General features: G+C 42.8%; 1 protein-coding gene across 1 annotated transcript in view; it reads left to right on the plus strand.

Moving 5' to 3' along the window:
* Positions 1–10,000, plus strand: part of LOC123507694 — a 360,684-nt gene that overhangs the window by 103,613 nt on the left and 247,071 nt on the right. The window lies entirely within an intron of this gene.

Consider the following 10,000-nt stretch of genomic DNA (forward strand, 5'->3'; position numbering starts at 1 on the left):
TTTGCTTCACTTTGCTTTACGTTGCTTCATTTTGCTTCATCTTGCTTCATTTTGCTTTTGCTTCACTTTGCTTCACGTTGCTTCATCTTGCTTCACTTTGCTTCACTTTACTTCACGTTGCTTCACTTTGCTTCATCTTGCTTCATCTTGCTTCACTTTGCTTCACCATGCTTCACTTTGCTTCACTTTGCTTCACTTTGCTTCACTCTGCTTCATTTTGCTTCACTTTGCTTCACTTTGCTTCATCTTGCTTCACTTTGCTTCACGTTGCTTCATCTTGCTTCACTTTGCTTCACTTTGCTTCATCTTGCTTCACTTTGCTTCATCTTGCTTCACTTTGCTTCACTTTGCTTCACGTTCCTTCATCTTGCTTCACTTTGCTTCATCTTGCTTCATTTTGCTTCACCTTGCTTCACTTTGCTTCACGTTGCTTCACTTTGCTTCACTTTGCTTCACTTTGCTTCATTTTGCTTCATTTTGCTTCATCTTGCTTCATTTTGCTTCATCTTGCTTCACTTTGCTTCACGTTGCTTCATCTTGCTTCATCTTGCTTCACTTTGCTTCATCTTGCTTCATCTTGCTTCACTTTGCTTCACCATGCTTCACTTTGCTTCATCTTGCTTCACTTTGCTTCACCATGCTTCACTTTGCTTCATCTTGCTTCATTTTGCTTCACCATGCTTCACTTTGCTTCATCTTGCTTCACCTTTCTTCTTTTTGCTTCACTTTCCTCGATGTAAGAAAAAGAGAAAAGGGAAAAGGGATAAAAAAAAAGTGTAGCCAGTTTTTCCTTTCTCTCCTTTCCTTTCTTTTGTCTCTTTTTCTTCTCTTTGTTCGGAATCAAAAGGGAAGAGAAAGAAAAAGAAAGGAAAAAGTGAAATTATTAGATTTTCCCATTTCGGCTTCCGTTTATTTTTTTTTCTCTTACTTTTCTTCATCCTTTTTGCCTTTTTTTCTTTTCGTTTCGCTTTTTTTTTTTTTTCTCTCGTCAGGGAACTTGGAAACGGCAGTGCGAAGGAGAAACTGTTGTGTTGAAAGCTATTTGAGAGGTTGTTGTTGTTGTTGTTGTTGTTGTTGTTGTTGTTGTTGTTGTTGTTGTTGTTGTTGTTGTTTGTTGTAACTTTTTTTTCTAAGTCTTATTCTTATTCTTGCTTTTCTACATGTTATATTTTCTCCACTTTCTCTCTCTCTCTCTCTCTCTCTCTCTCTCTCTCTCTCTCTCTCTCTCTCTCTCTCTCTCTCTCTCTCTCTCTCTCTCTCTCTCTCTCTCTCTTTCTAAGTACCTAGGGTCTCTAACAACCACATTATTACCACCGCCTCTTAAGTTATGGCATAAGCGACCTTAAGTTTCCTCGCAAATAAGGTTTCCGGGCGAGGGACAAGGACGGCGGTGAAGTTCCACAAAGTTTCACAAAGTTCCACAAAGTTCCTCAAAGTTCCCTCCAGTGCCAAGACCTGAGGCGAACCTTGAAGTCCCTCTGGCCGCTTGTGTGGTTCCTGCACGTGTGGCGATGCTTGGATGGTTTGGAAGCGTGTTTTGAAGTTGGCCGTGCTGTGTTCTGGTCTGCTTGCCAACTCGTGAATGTTGGGCGTGGCTGAGAATCTTCGTGGAGAGATATAGGAAAGGAAAGTTCGTCTTGTTTTTGTTTTTTTTATGTAAGAGGGGAAACAGTCCAAGGGCAAAAAAAATGAAAAGGCCCATTTATTTTTCAGTTTCCTTACAGGTCAAAGGGTCAGTTGTAATAAAGGGAGCAATATCTTGAAACCTCCCTTACTTTCCTTCATTCCTTGTTTTCTGGCCGGCTTCTCAACTCATGAATCTTGGGCTTTGCTGAGAATCGGTCCGCGGAAAGGAAGGGAAAGGAAAAGAAAGAAAGGAAGGGAAAGGACGCACAGTTCAAGTCTTGCTCCACATTTACTCTCTCTCACTGCTTGGTGAACGAATAGACTCCTTTGTTGTCTCGCTGGCTGGTCAACTTATGAATGTTAAGGCGTTGACTGAGAATCTGTCGGTGGGAAGGGAAGGAAAGGGCGCACATTTCAAGTCTTGCTCCTTCCATTTCCTCCTTCAGTGCCTGATGGATAAACGGTCACCTTGAAACTGTTTGAGAGGGATTTGGGAAGTCTGTATAGAGAGGGGGGAGCCTTTCGGAGCAGTACAAGGGAGGAAACTCAGGGAGGAGAAGGGATTTCAGGGAAGTTTGAAGATGACGTGAAGAGAGTATTCAAGCACCCTTACACTCTTGAAAACTAATACAAGGAGGACGATAACCTTGCTGAATTAACGTCAGAAAAGAACCCAAGAACAAACTAACCTCATCTCACCTCACCTCATCTCACCTCACCTCATCTAACCTGACCTAACCTCACCTAACATCATTTAACCTCCCCTCACCTAACCTTAACTTAACCCATCCTAATTCAACCTAATCTAACCTAACCTAACCCAACCTAACCCAACCTAATCTAACACAACCTAACCTAACCCGAGAACTTTCAACCACTTGTGTCGGAAAATCGTAAGAAAATTCCTGGAGAAGTAGAGAGGACGGGAGCTTTATGGAGTGAGTGGATGGAATTGTACAGGTGGCGTGGGCGTGAGCAGCGTGGCAGGGTAAGAAGGTTGTGTCCGCCGCAGGATTACCAGGGAAGGCCGCGGATCTGGCTTGTGGGGACGCCGGGAAATGTTTATACACCGACCCTGCTCCTCCTCCGCCTCCTCTCTGGCCTCCTGCGTGTTAGGTGGATTTATTTCAGTGTTCCCTGCGCTGTTTTCTGTTCTTATCGGTCTGTGTTTCGCTGTGGTGTAATCTGCTTCCTGAGTAGTATACTATTGTTAGTGGTCCTCTTTTCCCTTGTGCTATATATAAAGTACTCCATCTCTTGCGCATTATGTTGTTCTGAGTATGTGTTCCTTGCGCGTTGTATAGATATTACCGTCACTCTTTGGGCAGTATACTCTTATTGCGCGTTGTTCAGATTACCGTCATCCTGCACAGTATGTTATTCTAAGCGCCAACGTGTTATGTTTCTCTTGCGTGTTAAGTGGTCTATTCTCATCGTTCATTGCCCAGTATTTTGTCCAGCACCATGTTTTCAGTAACGTTCGTTACACAAATAATCACACTATGGCCATCGCGCATGTATACAAGAAAACAACCATCTGTATATGTAGCGTCCAAGATCATTGAAACCAGTGTTTTGTAGTGCGGGTAAGTGTCGGTGGCATGTGAACCAAGCTTCCAATATCGCTCTTTACACAAATCACTCCAGCCATCGTGCATGTACAAGACCATGACCATCTCTATATGTAAAGTGTCCCAGATCAATTTCCCTCAAAGGTCTACCAGTGTTTATAGTGCGGATAGCGTAGGCGGCGTGGGAATCCAGCTTCCAGTACCGCTCGTTGCACAAATCACTCGAGGCATCGCGCATATACAAGACAACAACCATCAGTATATGTAGTGTCTATTTCCCTCAACGGTCTGCCAGAGTTCGTAGTGCAAGTAAGTGTTGGCGGCTCGTGGTGCGTGAGATGGTGTCTACACAGCGTGTAGATGACTCTTAATGTTCCCCGTGCAATATGTAAATTAAGCCGTAGGCAGCTGGGAGCAGAAAATCGTGTTGGCAGTTTTCTCTCTGTATATTCCTCCGCTTAGGGTGATTTGGGGCAAGATGGGTTGTATCTGAGGGGCCGAGGAGCGGCAGCGAGAAAGGAAGAGGAAGAGGGAAGAGGAAGATGGTCTAGGGAGGAGAGAATTGAGAGAGGAAAGGATAAGATAGTAGAGGAAAGGGGAGGTAAGGAGCATGATAGTTTAGGGAGAGGTGGAGGGGCAAGAGAGAGAGAGAGAGAGAGAGAGAGAGAGAGAGAGAGAGAGAGAGAGAAGGAGAGGGGAAAGAGAGAGATAGATCGAGGAGAGACGGTAGAGGAAATGAGAAGAAATTTGAGGGAAGGACTGGCAGGGAATCGGGGAATGAGGGAAGAGAAAGAAGAAAAGAGGGGGAAAAAGAGGAAGAGGAAGAAAAAGAGGAAGAGGAAGAAGAGGAGGAGGAAAAAGAGGAAGAGGAGCTAAGAGAGACAAGATTACCTCGTCTTCATGTGTGTCAATGGTCGTCTGTCTTTCCCTTCATCCCTGCGCATTTCCTTCTTCCTCCTTCATTCTTTCTTTTATTTCTCTCATTCCTCCTTCTTTCCTTCTTTCATCCTTCTTATTTTTCCTTTCCCACCTCACTGTTTTTTTGTTTTTTTTGTCTTTTTCATTTCTTTTCGCTATGTCTCGTCTCTCTCTCTCTCTCTCTCTCTCTCTCTCTCTCTCTCTCTCTCTCTCTCTCTCTCTCTCTCTCTCTCTCTCTCTCTCTCTCTCTCTCTCTCTCTCTCTCTCTCTCTCTCTCTCTCTCTCTTTCTCCTTCCTTTTTCTTTATTCCTTTGTTCCCTTTCTCTAATCTCACCTTGGCGTCTTAGATTAATCATCCTTTCTTCATTCCTTCCTTCGTTCCTTCACTCTCTCTCTCTCCTTCCTTTTTCTTTATTCCTTTGTTCCCTTTCTCTAATCTCACCTTGGCGTCTTAGATTAATCATCCTTCCTTCATTCCTTCCTTCGTTCCTTCATTCCTTCCTTTGTTCCTTCCTTCCTTCCTTCCTTCCTTCCTTCCTTCCTTCCTTCTTCCATCCTTCATTTCTTCCTTCTGTTTTTATTACTCTCTTCGTTACCTCTCCCTCCCTATACTAAACCGAGAGAGAGAGAGAGAGAGAGAGAGAGAGAGAGAGAGAGAGAGAGAGAGAGAGAGAGAGAGAGAGAGAGAGAGAGAGAGAGAGAGAAAATGAGAAAAAAAAGAGGAATGATCGGAGAATGTAGAGGAAAATCTGTAGGAATTCCTCTGTAAATTGGTCATTCTTTCTCTTTTTTATCTTTCCTCACTGCAGCTCTGGAAGGGTGTTAAGAGGAGGAGGAGGAGGAGGAGGAGGAGGAGGAGGAGGAGGAGGAGGAGGAGGAGGAGGAGGAGGAGGAGGAGGAGGAAGGGAAGATAAGGGTAGTTAAGGGAAAGTTTGGAGGAAACGAGGTGTGTTTCTAGGAGGCAATGGAGGTAGAGGAAGGAGAAAAAGGAGGGAAAGGAAGGAGGGAGGGAGGGAGGGTAAATGTGAGGGGAGGAGGAGGAGGAGGAGGAGGAGGAAGAGCAGGAAGGACAAAGAGAAGAAACTGAAATGCATGTTTTAGTTTTCTTTCTTTATATATATTTTTTTTACTTTCTTTATTTTTTGTGACATTTAAAACCCATTACTTTTACATTATCTTTTTCTCTGCTCTTTATTCTTGTTTTTATTTTTCCATTATTTCATCCTTGTCTTTCGTTCTTATTTATTCTTTACTCTCTTCTGTCTCGTTCTTCTTCTTGCTCCTCGTCTTCCTGCTGAGGCGAGATAGGTGTAAGTAGGTGACATTAATCAGCAGGTATGATAATGGCGCTGGATTATCATTTGGTGTTCGTTTGCTGGTCGGTCTCTGCTGTCTCGCTGATTTATGTCCAGCCCAGCCACGCTCAGCTTATCAGAGTAACAAGTCCTGGCGCGGCTTCGAGTGTTCCTAGAAATAATATCCTGTTACATGCATGATAAATTGTCAGCTGAATTGGATGCTTGTAATTTTGTCTTCTTGTCTGTTGTTAATCCTTTCAGTACTGAGAAGCATTTTTACTTTGAGTTTCTGGATATAATTAGATGATTATATTTACATTAGGAAGGGTCTTTAGAGGTCAGAAGATTAATGGCTAGTCTTTACTATTCCAATCCCAACATAAGTTTCTGAAGCTGTGTATTATCACTAAATAGTAACCAAAATGAATATGAAAACACGTCCTGGTTCTGAAAAGGTTAAGTGTGTCTTCAAAGAGAAACAACAGCATTACTTACAAACCAGTGTTCGTAAGTATGATACCTCGTTAAATGTATGATATCATAATTTGAATTGAAGGTTTCATGTGAGAGTTCTTGTAGTCTTACCTTCCTGACTGCTCTTGAGTGTGAGCCAGGAAGGAAACCAGAATATCACTTACTTTAGGGTAGATAAAATTCATTCAGACATGGTTGGAATACAAATATGATTTCTTTCTTTTTGACGAGTTCAGTCTCCGTGACTATATAAATTTGTCGCCTGGAATTAAAATTGTGACTTGGTGCGTGGGAGGAGCTCTCGTTTGACTTTCTTCGTCTTCTATGTCAGAGCTGGTGTTATAATTTACTGCAAACATCCACGACTTGATTTTCTTGGTTTATGACAAATTCAACCTTCGTGACTGTCCTCCTTTGTCTGGTGGAATGGTATTTTCACGTCAGTAGGTAGGGAGGAGCTTATGCCTTTACTTAATTGCGTCTTTTACTTTATATATTACAGCTAATCACAAACATGCTTGTAATTTTATGCCAAACGCTCTTGAAAATGTCAACAAGTGAGTTGATCTTGTTCTTGTTATTCCTTTGTGTTCCTTTGCAGTCCCGCGTCAATGAGAGGAAAGAGGTAGATATTAATGTGCGATAAATCATATCAGTATACATGTGTCCTAACACTTATTGGTGTCTAGCGGAAGTTTTTACTCACCTGACTGGCTGCCTTGTCTAGTCTTGAGAGAGAGAGAGAGAGAGAGAGAGAGAGAGAGAGAGAGAGAGAGAGAGAGAGAGATAGAGTAAATATAAATAAACCTGCCAACTAACAAATCTAACTCATCCAGCTGTAGCCATACCTAACCTAATATTGACACACGCTCCATAAATACGGACTCCACTGACCTATTGCTGGAAACTGAACAACGTGGCGATACTTGTTTATACGTTAATGAATCATATTTTTTACGGTCCATTAATAGTCATGACTTTAACGTAACATTGTGAACTTGTGTGTATCAGCAGGCATAACGAACTGTGGCGGGCAAGGAACATTTATCAGTCTAATACTTGTGGTGATCAAGAGAATAGAGACACGGTTAGAAAGTTGTATTATTATTATTCTCTCTCTCTCTCTCTCTCTCTCTCTCTCTCTCTCTCTCTCTCTCTCTCTCTCTCTCTCTCTCTCTCTCTCTCTCTCTCTCTCTCTCTCTCTCTCTCTCTCTCTCTCTCTCTCTCATCCATTCTTATTTTTTTTCCTACCTGTTCAATTAGCAACTATGATTTAATGCAAGTGTAAAGTCATATAAACTCGCACCTAAAATGAGCGGTGACTAGCAGAGAGATACTACCTCTGATAAGTGTGACCAGTCTAAGTAAAGGCACTCAAATGTCCCCTTATCAGACCACAAGCTTATGTCCCAGCACGTCTAACAAACAAGCCTCAGGTGCTGGCTTATGGAAAATTAATACCCGCTTGCGATTAGTTTCAGATTTTGACTCGCATCGTGGTGACAACATGACTTAACGAAGCACGGAACATCTAAGACTCACCTGCTGCTAATGAAGGTTTGCGTACCCTACCTGCACTCTACCTTACCTCACCTGGAGACTCGTGCGCTCCGGGTTTGCATAGTGGCGGGGTTTGTGCGGAGGAAGGCGCGATAAAGCAGCCATACGTGGTGGTGTTTTTATGAAGAAATTTATATGCCATGAAGGAAGGAGTGGTGGTTGTTTTAAAGGTGCGTGTGTTGAGAGGCCAGCCCTTTGCACACCTGGCCAAGGGAGTGATGGAGCTGTTCACCTGTACTAATTAAGACGTGAAAGGAGAGAGAAAGCGAGCGAGAGAGAGAGAGAGAGAGAGAGAGAGAGAGAGAGAGAGAGAGAGAGAGAGAGAGAGAGAGAGAAATAAATGTTAACTAAATATATGTCAATCTAATAAAAAAAACATTAATAGAAAAATATAACACAAAAAACAGTAATAAAGCCATAGGAATGTTACAGAGCAATTAAAACAAGTGATGCAGCAGAAACTGAGCCGCATAATGTATGAGTATTTGTGGCATTAGTGTATCATGAACTGAGGGGAAGCTATGACCCGGAGAATTGATGTAGGTGGAGTGTGTATGGCGATTATCAGTGGTGGCGGCTGCAACAGTGCGCGTGGTGTCTTGAAATATTGATGTCATTGATTGTTGCAGCTCGTATGGATTGCCGCCACGTGATGGGAGAGAGAGAGAGAGAGAGAGAGAGAGAGAGAGAGGGTAATAACAAAAAAAACTACTACTATTACAAATGAACTATCTCTCTCTCTCTCTCTCTCTCTCTCTCTCTCTCTCTCTCTCTCTCTCTCTCTCTCTCTCTCTCTCTCTCTCTGCCACTCTCCTCAGCCTTACCTTTACCAGCATGGGGCCGCTGTGGCTGTGTCGTTCGTCTTTCCTTGTAATTGGGATTTAACCTTTGATCGCCTTTGATTGGGGAGATTCATCCGTGTTGCTTCAGATCCAAGCCTCCTCCTCCTCCTCCTCCTCCTCCTCCCCTCCTTATTTTGTCTCCATTTCTGTTTTGCTGACGTTCCGATCCTTCTATTCCAGTGTTTATTTTCCCGACAGTTCTCCTTTCCTATTTCTTCAGGTTATTTCGTACTTTTATTTATTTTTTTTTCTAGGTCGTGGTGGTGGTGGTGAGGTGGTGTGGTGGTGGTGGTGGTGGTGTGGTGACAAATAGTGTTCTTGTTGTTGTTGTTGTTGGTGGTGGTGGTGGTGGTGGAGGTGCTTTTTTGTTGTTTTTCCTTTTGATTTTTGTTAGCAGTATTTAAACGTTTCATTATTTTTTGTATCTCTCTCTCTCTCTCTCTCTCTCTCTCTCTCTCTCTCTCTCTCTCTCTCTCTCTCTCTCTCTCTCTCTCTCTCTCTCTCTCTCTCTCTCTCTCTCATTTCTAGTCCGTTACTTAGGTGTTGAAAGGAGAGCGTGTGAAAAAGTTCCATCAAAAGTTCCGGAAATTTTCAAATACGTTTCTGTCTTCACTTTTTTCAATCTATACATTTTTTTTAATTAGTTCTTAAAGTAAAGTAGATTCAACGAGAATTAGGTTTTTCTTTCAGTTTACCTTGAAAGTTAGCTTATGGAGAGAGAGAGAGAGAGAGAGAGAGAGAGAGAGAGAGAGAGAGAGAGAGAAGTAGAATTTTCCATTTACATCTCATCATCACCATCATCATCATAATCCAGGTATGGCCACCCTTCCTCCCTTCGCTCATTCAGAAACCTAAGCCTCTCTACCTCCACTCTCCCTCCACTCTCCCTCCACTCACCTCTCACCCCATAACATTAAGGGCACTCTGGCATCATTGCTCTCACTCTCCTCTTCCTCTTCCTCTTCCTCTTCCTCTTCATCCTCATTATCACTCATTTCACCGTCCTTTCTCTCCTCGCTGTTTCCTCTCTCTCTCTCTCTCTCTCTCTCTCTCTCTCTCTCTCTCTCTCTCTCTCTCTCTGGCCTCTATATAATCCTGCCACATTTTTTAAGGCATTTTTCTAAGGGATTTTTTTTTTCCCTCGAGTATTTTGTTGGTATTTCTCTCACACGCACGAATTTCCATACCATATTTTGTTCTTACTTCATTTTTATGCCCTTTATTTACTTCATATTACTTGACATTGGCGCCACCCTCCCCACACACACTTATAATCTCAATGTCTGTCTTTTTGTGTCTTTTTTTCTCAGCATTTTCTTCGTTTTTCTTAGTTTTATTTTTATTTTTTTTATTTTCATTTATTTACTTTCCCCTCCCATACTCCCCTCGTAAACCAACTCTTTCCTCTTCTCCACACACAATTTATTCTTTATCCCCTTTTCCCTTCTCCCCCTAACAATATTTCCCACGTTAACCTCCAACAGTCCCTCCACACCCACGCACTCTCCTACACTCCACGGCTCTCTCAGTTACTCCCATGCATTTCTGAACATTCCACACACACACACACACACACACACACACACACACACACCAGGTGGTGCAGTGGTAGCACGCTTGACTCACAATCGAGAGAGCCCGAGTTCGTTTCCCGGGACAGGTCAGAGGTCATTTGGGCAAGACTTCTATTCAAGTGTGTGGCCTCTATTCT

The sequence above is a fragment of the Portunus trituberculatus genome, chromosome 23 (genome assembly GCF_017591435.1).
Source record: "Portunus trituberculatus isolate SZX2019 chromosome 23, ASM1759143v1, whole genome shotgun sequence".
Classification (NCBI taxonomy): Eukaryota; Metazoa; Arthropoda; class Malacostraca; order Decapoda; family Portunidae; genus Portunus; species Portunus trituberculatus.